At 37.9% G+C, this 7,497-nt stretch overlaps 1 long non-coding RNA gene across 1 annotated transcript; it reads right to left on the reverse strand.

Annotated features, from left to right (window-relative positions):
• Positions 1–725: 725 nt before the first annotated feature.
• On the reverse strand, positions 726–3,990 carry LOC131068294 (uncharacterized). The gene is made up of 2 exons (XR_009111978.2): positions 2,667–3,990; positions 726–1,711 (listed from the first exon to the last, which is right to left on the reverse strand). It is a non-coding gene; the product is annotated as an uncharacterized LOC131068294 (long non-coding RNA).
• Between the last annotated feature and the right edge of the window lie 3,507 nt (positions 3,991–7,497).

Below are 7,497 nucleotides of genomic sequence, written 5' to 3' on the forward strand. Positions count from 1 at the left end.
GGATATCATTAAAAAGGTTAAATGTCTCTGGAGCGGGCTGCAGCAGAAACATAAGAAAATAGGTATGGTAATCCTCAAACAAGTACAGAAAAAAGGGGTGTCTTGCTAAGCCAGGATTAATGCTGAGCATTGTGTTCGCATTTACTTGCCAATTGTAAACATCTTACTACCTGTATTACTCCACGGCAAACCACGTTTCGTGGCCATGTTTCGTGGCCTTCTGCTACCTCCTTATGTCCAGACAAGCTAACAATCAGCAACACAAAACTGAAAATTCTTCTGACAATCTAAACAGAGTCTAGAAGGATGTGCGTTCTCTTGCATTGTAAATCTAAAACCCTTTCCTGCCATTCTGCAGTCGGAAAAACATAGGCCAATAACACGGTGCCAATAAAAATTAAATAAGATTTTCCTTAACAAATTTGCAACTTTGTTGATGCAAGTAAGAAGAGAAAATAAACCTAAAAAAATGCTGAATTTTGATTAGCTGGTCATGCTTAATTGTCATGCTTAGTTTAATCACTCTTTAACTTCTGCCCCTCGGCAATAGTTCCATGCAGGGCAGGAACTAACAACTATTTGTGATTATTCTATGCTTGCATCTCCATATTAGTTAAAGTATCCAGACAAAAGAAAGCTAAAGACAATCCTAAGCTTAAAACATGACAATTGTGGAATCAACCAATTCAAACAGGTGAATTAAAATAATCAGAACTTATTGCATATAACATTGAAAAAAATATTTAATATTGAAAATCTCTGTGCATGACTGAAGTTTACAACGTGGGGAAATGCTTCTACATTTAAAATCATATTTTCATCCACAGATTCTCATACGTTGCTACATTTTCTCTTGTATGACAGAAATTTCACTGAAAACAGGGCACAAATAGGAATCATGGCTTCTTGCTTCACATATTCTTACACCATTTCTTGATTTATTCATTGCACGTCACTTTGACAGGTTGACATTCTTCATGCTTTCATATTCTTTCTCACTAAACTGGTGTCTTCTCTTTGGGAATAACCTCATCACTTTGCTGGGTTTGGGCTGCAGATGATGATAGTTGAAGAAGACCACCACCAACCTAGGGGTGAAGATTGGCTTGCATTGCAGTGGGCGTTTTTTTGATACAAAATCTAAGAGAGGAACATGAAATTTGCTGAAATCATCTGCATCCTTTTTGACAAACCCAAATTGATCTCGGAGCACATTGATCATTGACTGAAATTGTAACTTCCTATATATTTAGAATGCTTGACACGCAGAGCAACTCTCTTGGGCATCACATAGAGGATTAAACAAGAAATCACCTGTCTTGACTGTTCTTCCCCTGAGGATTAAACAAGAAATCACCTGTGGCAAGTTCAAAGGCAATGCATGCAACAAACCATATATCTGCTGGAGTACAGAATGGAGATCACGGAAGACTCTTTGAACCCATTAATTGATTCAGGATCCGGAGGGCATTACCCTGATCAGCTATCTTGCACTTAAGATCAAGGGATGCCATTGAATTCTGCTTCTTAGAAGGACTGTTAATCCTGGGTTAATCCTGATGCCTTTGTTTTCTCAACTTAAGCTTCTAGATCCAACTTCTCCTCTTCATCATTTGCTGCACTCCCAAAATTTTGAGCCACTGATTTTCCCTTCTGTTTAAATCTTACCTGCTGATTTCCTGTCTTGCAAATATTTGATGCAGAGGATGAGCTTGTAGCAATGGAGGAATTACATTTGTTAGTTTAAGGTATATGGTGGATAGAAAAAAAATGTTTGAGATCTGTGTGAATAATTGAAAGTTTCCCATGCAAGAAGTCAAGTTCCCCATGTTAAATCAAATTTCCTTTACCATGTGCAATGGAATGACCTTTCCACTATAATGTTTGAGAAGAGTCCTTAAATTGTCTCCTAAAAGCTCAAGAACCAAGCAAACATAATTCCCACATGGTTTGGGTATGGCCTTGGTATACCTACGGTAACCTAGGATGTGCCTTAGATGTCTCAATTCTCATTAAGATTGCAAAGAAACAGTAGAAACAAACAATTGTAATAAACTTAATATACCTTAAATAATTATTCTTTAAAAATGAATACACAAGCTAATCAATAGTTTTAATGAATCTTGATTGAAATCAAAGTAACTGAGAACATGAAATAAAATCTTAAACTTATCCCACTCCAATGTTAAAGTATACAAGCGTATTGTAACCAAACAGATACTAAATAATAGTCACTTAAGCCACAATGATTTAATTCATACATGGTTTCTGATATATGTTCTATTTTCACTAGTAATATGAATTCTAAGCAAAAGTCCCTAACTAATATGACATCAGTGGGCTACCATAAATCCTTTTACATAATATGACCCGAGGGATGCTAGGATTCATAATCAGTATCCTCACTTTTAGATCAATCAATCGCCATAGCTAATGATAGAGAAAAAGATGGGCATAACCAAACTAACGCTAAGTAGCAAAACATTAATGGAAGCACAACCGTATCATTTTTCTCAAGACTAAACATGACAATTGAGGAATCAACCAACTCAAAAAGTGATATTAAAATACTCAGAACTTATTGCATATAACATTGAAAACATTTTAACAACGTGGTGAAATGATTCTACATTTAAGTTCATATTTCCATCCACAAATTCTCATACCTTGCTACAGTAATCCAAGAAGCTTTGTTCATAACTCTAGTTCCTCTTGTATGACAAAAATTTCACTAAAAACCGGGCACAGATAGTAATCATGGCAGATTCTTACACCATTCTTGATTTATCCAGATTCACATACAACTGCACATCACTTTGACAGATTGGCAACATTTTCTTTACGCTTTCACATTCTTTCTGGCTTAAATGTTGCCTTCTCTTCTGGAATAACCTCATCACTTTCCTGGGTTTGGGCTGCGGATGATGATGCTGACCGTTGAAGAAGGCGAGGCCAGGAGTGATGAATTGCTTGCTGAGAAGGATCCACACTGAAAAACTGTTGCTAAAGCTGGCAGTCCATCTTCAATCTCAACATATTCAAACCAGAATGTAGGTGGAGGAATTTTAGGAGTTGGACCATCTATACCCACATCATATTTGAACCAGCAACAGCAAGATCATATCAATTATCAAATGAGGGAGAGATACCCATCTCGCCCTAATCATCATACGAGGGAGACATCCATCTCTTCCTTACCAAGCGAACAACAATCTACAAAGAGGAGGAGGAGCATCTCTTGTTAGCAATTCAGGAATAAGTGGACCTTCTCTTCCCATGGACAGCCATTTACAAATAAGAGGGCCCTCTTTTCCAACCTTACATGGAGGCAATCCAAATCTTTAGGCTGATCATCTTCATTGCTAGTGCTACCAACTGAATCCAAATCTTCATCCATCGTCGCCTTCAAACTTTACCGGGAGTCGAACATTATTACCCAAACCAAACTTTGTGTGAAATCATCGGGCAATTTAACCACACATTCTTTGTCCTCTGGAGCAGCCTGTGCTATTACTTTCAGGGTTCTAATCTTTGCTCCTTGTTATCTCACCTTGGCCACATATTTCTTGAGTTGGGTGTCCCAGACAAGCCAAGCAGTGGGAAAAGCGCCTCTATCCTCCATGAATGTAATTTGCAGATACCTACATTCCCTGTTTTCCTTCTGCTTTATTCGTTCTGCAAATGGATGCCTATATCTCTTCACTTTGGACTTCTTTCTCGCTGCACATAAACAAGAACCACCAAAGGCTTGCGACAAACACACTATATTTTCAGTTGGTTAAAGCAAACTTTACCGTTGTGAAGTTACTAAGTATAATTTCTTGTTCTTCGAAATTCAAGATCCAAACTATGATCTAGTTGATGTAAGATTCAGCCTATTATACATATACTTACAAATATGATCTAGTTGATCTATACCCTAATCTAGGGAGGTGGAATAAAAATGTAAAATAAAAAAAAAATGCTGTTCTACAGCCATTGAACTCTTCAACTTCTTTTATGAAAAAAATAGAGTAATGTATAAAAGTAAGAGCATATAAAAGTATGGTTTAATAATATTGAAAAGGAAATTTACATGGTTCGAGAATGTTCGATTTTTATGACATTTCAGTGTAGTTTTAAATTTGTATTATATTAAATGAGTAAATAAATATATTATATTAAATTAAAATATAATAATATATAATTACTATTATTAATTATAAAGGGATGAGGAGAGAATGAGAGAGTGATTGAGAAAACCGTTAGGAGACAATGGTGGATTTGTAGGCAATGCTTCTGGGGGAGAAGATTCTTATCTCAGGACGTTTGCCCATTCAGAGTCGGAAGTAGACTTGGTAGTGATTGATTTATCAGAGGATAAAGAAGAAGGCATTGATCTTTGGGAGAAGTTGGCGGTTATTTGTAGGATTGTTGGTCTGAAGTTTGAGAGAAGACGGATTAAATCTTCGATTGACGAGAACAAGAAGTCTAAGGTGGTTGTTAAATTCATCCCGAAAGGATTTTTCATTGTTATTTTTGCAGAAGTTGAGGAGGAGAGGATTCTTCTACATGAGAGTTGGTTTGTCGACAACCATCCCTTATATATGCAATCATGGTTTCCCAACTTTGATATGGTTCCTCTGGCCCCGTATGACAGAATTATTTGGATTCGTCTGTACAATTTACCAATAGAGTATTGGGATGAGAGTAGTTTGGAGAGAATTGGTACATTATTGGGAACCTTATTGGAAATTGATGAGGAGTTGGTGGAAAATGATTCCTATCTATAAGCCAAAATCAAAATAGCAGCGGTGAGAAGGGTTTCTCCTAAGATTTGTCTGAACTCAGTAGGTAGGAAGTGGGTGCAATAGGTTGAAGTGAAAGAAATTAAGAAATGTTGTGGCTTCTATGGAAGTAGAAATCATGTGGTAGAGGATTGTAGAGTCTTTGTTAGCCTAGCGAAGCGATGGGTTCTGAAGACCAGGAGGCAGGAGATGGTTGAGAAGGTAGTTATGCCTCAGAAGAAGGAGATAGTTGCCCTCTTATGGTCTCTGATCATCAAGGATTCAAATGGAGTCAATGATGGGGAGGTATGCAAGGACAAAACAAAAGAGATCGGGTGTTCCTCCAATATCATGGATAATAACAGAGGGGAGGAATCTAGCAAAGCCATGGTTGTTTCGACGGGTTTGTTGGATACGAAGGTTGATTATGATATGGGGACGGAGGAGGAATTTGAAGAAGAAGAAGACTTGGACATTATTGATCTAAGATGTATAAGCCAATTGGCTAATGCTCTGTTGGGGAGATCCAAGGGAAGCAAAGGGAGGAGGAGTAACAAATAGAAGAGAGAAGACAAAGCTAAAGAGAAAGGTATCATTAGTGTTATTGACTTTTTGAGAAGATCCAAGGGAGGGAAGTCTTCCCTTGGAGGTTAATGAAGATCCTTACCTGGAATGTTAGGGGCCTTTCGGCTCGTGACAAGAAACACTTGGTTAAGCGGTCGTTAGAGAAGGCCTCTAATGATGTGATTCTTCTTCAAGAAACCAAGCTGAGTTTGGATAAGGTGCTTAGTTTTCTGCACTATTGTTTGAGGTGGGAAGGTTTTTTCCAAGAAGCTAAAGGCTCTTCAAGTGGATTGGGGATCTTGTGGAACCCTCATGTGATTAAGGTTATTCCAGGGGAAATGTCAAATTATTGGATGCTCTGTAGAGTGAAGTATCTTTCTTGTGACATGGAGTTCCCTTTAATTAATGTCTATGGGATCCTCGGAACAGAGGATAAGGCGAGAGCATGGAAGAATTTAACAGAACACATCAATATCAATGGTAAGGATTGGTTGATTGTGGCGGGAGACTTCAACACAATTTTAGATTTGAATGATAAAAGTGGAGGGTTAAGGAAGACCTACAGAATTATGGAAGACTTTAGAAGATTTGTAGTAGACAATGATGTGGTTGATGTATTTCCTAAAAATGGTCAATTTACTTGGACGAACAGGAGGTTGAATTTCACCAGCATTTCAAAGAGATTAGATCAATTCTTGGTGGGAACGAGATGGGCGGATAGTAATTATTCCTTGGCGACAAGTATTTTATTGTTCTCTGCTTTCGACCACTTCCCTGTTCAATTGGAGTTGGGAGTAGGGAAGGCCCGTTTTTCAGGGAATTTTAAATTTCAAAGTATGTGGTGGCAAGACGGGAACTTCTTGCCTAATTTGAAAAATTGGTGGGAAGAGAGCAATATATTTGAAGGCACACCCAATTATTGCTTTGTGAAACATTTACATTTTCTTAAGAATAAAATTAAAAAGTGAAATGTAGAATCTTTTAAAAATATTTTTTCCAAAAAGTTGAGGTAGATGAGGAAATTGTGGCTCTTAATGAGAGAGTGATTCCGAATGGGATGACCAATGTCGAATATGAAGAAAAAGGGAATTAAAAGAATGTCGTGTTGAAAAGGGAGGAGATTTTTTGGTGTGACAAGTCTAGGGAGATGTGGATTGTGGCAGGAGATTCCAATACCAAGGTTTTCCACTCGTCAGTTAAAGCTAAGAGGTCGCTCAACAGAATCGAGGAGATCAAGGATGACAACAGATCGTGGTGTTCGGAAGGAGCAAAGATAGAGAAGGTTGCAATTTGACACTTTGAAAATCTACTTGGTTCTTTAGCACAAAGCGATGCCAGTAGGTGGGATAATATATAACAAAAGTTATTAGCAATGAAGTAACTCAGGAAGACAACGAGGCTTTGTTGCTTCCCTTCTCTTTGGAGGAGGTCAAGAGGGCAACTTTCATGCTTCATCTCAATAAAGCTCCTAACGGTTTCATAGTGGAGGTCTTTCGAAGTGTTGGAATTTTATGGGGGAGGACATTTGGAGGTTGGTGGAAGATTTTAGGTGAAAGAGGAAATTTGTCATAAAAATCAATAATACTATCATTGTTCTTATATCAAAAAAGCGGAGATGTGATTCAATGGTGGATTAATGTCCCATCTCTTTGTGCAACTCGATATACAAGATTATTTTGAAGGTTATGGCTAATAGGCTTAAGAATATGTTGCATAGATTCATTTCGGAGGAGCAAAATGGCTTTACCCCTGGTAGATAAATCGTAGACAATATTATTTTAGCTTCAAAGACACTTCATTCTATGGGTAGAGAGAACATGAAAGGTATGTTGGTCAAACTAGATGTGAGTAAGGCGTATGACCAGGTTAATTGGGAGTTTCTCTTGTTTGTCTTGGAGAGATTTGGTTTTCATAAGAGATGGTTGGAGTGTGTGCGGCATTGCATTTCTTCCACTCATTTTTCTATGCTAGTCAATGGTTCGACTTGTGGTTTCTTTAGAGCTACCAATGGGTTGAGACAAGGGGATCCTCTGTCTCCCTCACTGTTTGTTCTCATGGCAGAAGTTTTGGGAAGAAATATTAAGAAGAAATGTTTGATTGGTTTATGGAAGGGTATTCGGGTGCACAGAGATTTGGAGCCAATAACTCCTTCGCAATTCACGGATGA

The sequence above is a fragment of the Cryptomeria japonica genome, chromosome 11 (genome assembly GCF_030272615.1).
Source record: "Cryptomeria japonica chromosome 11, Sugi_1.0, whole genome shotgun sequence".
Taxonomy (NCBI): domain Eukaryota; kingdom Viridiplantae; phylum Streptophyta; class Pinopsida; order Cupressales; family Cupressaceae; genus Cryptomeria; species Cryptomeria japonica.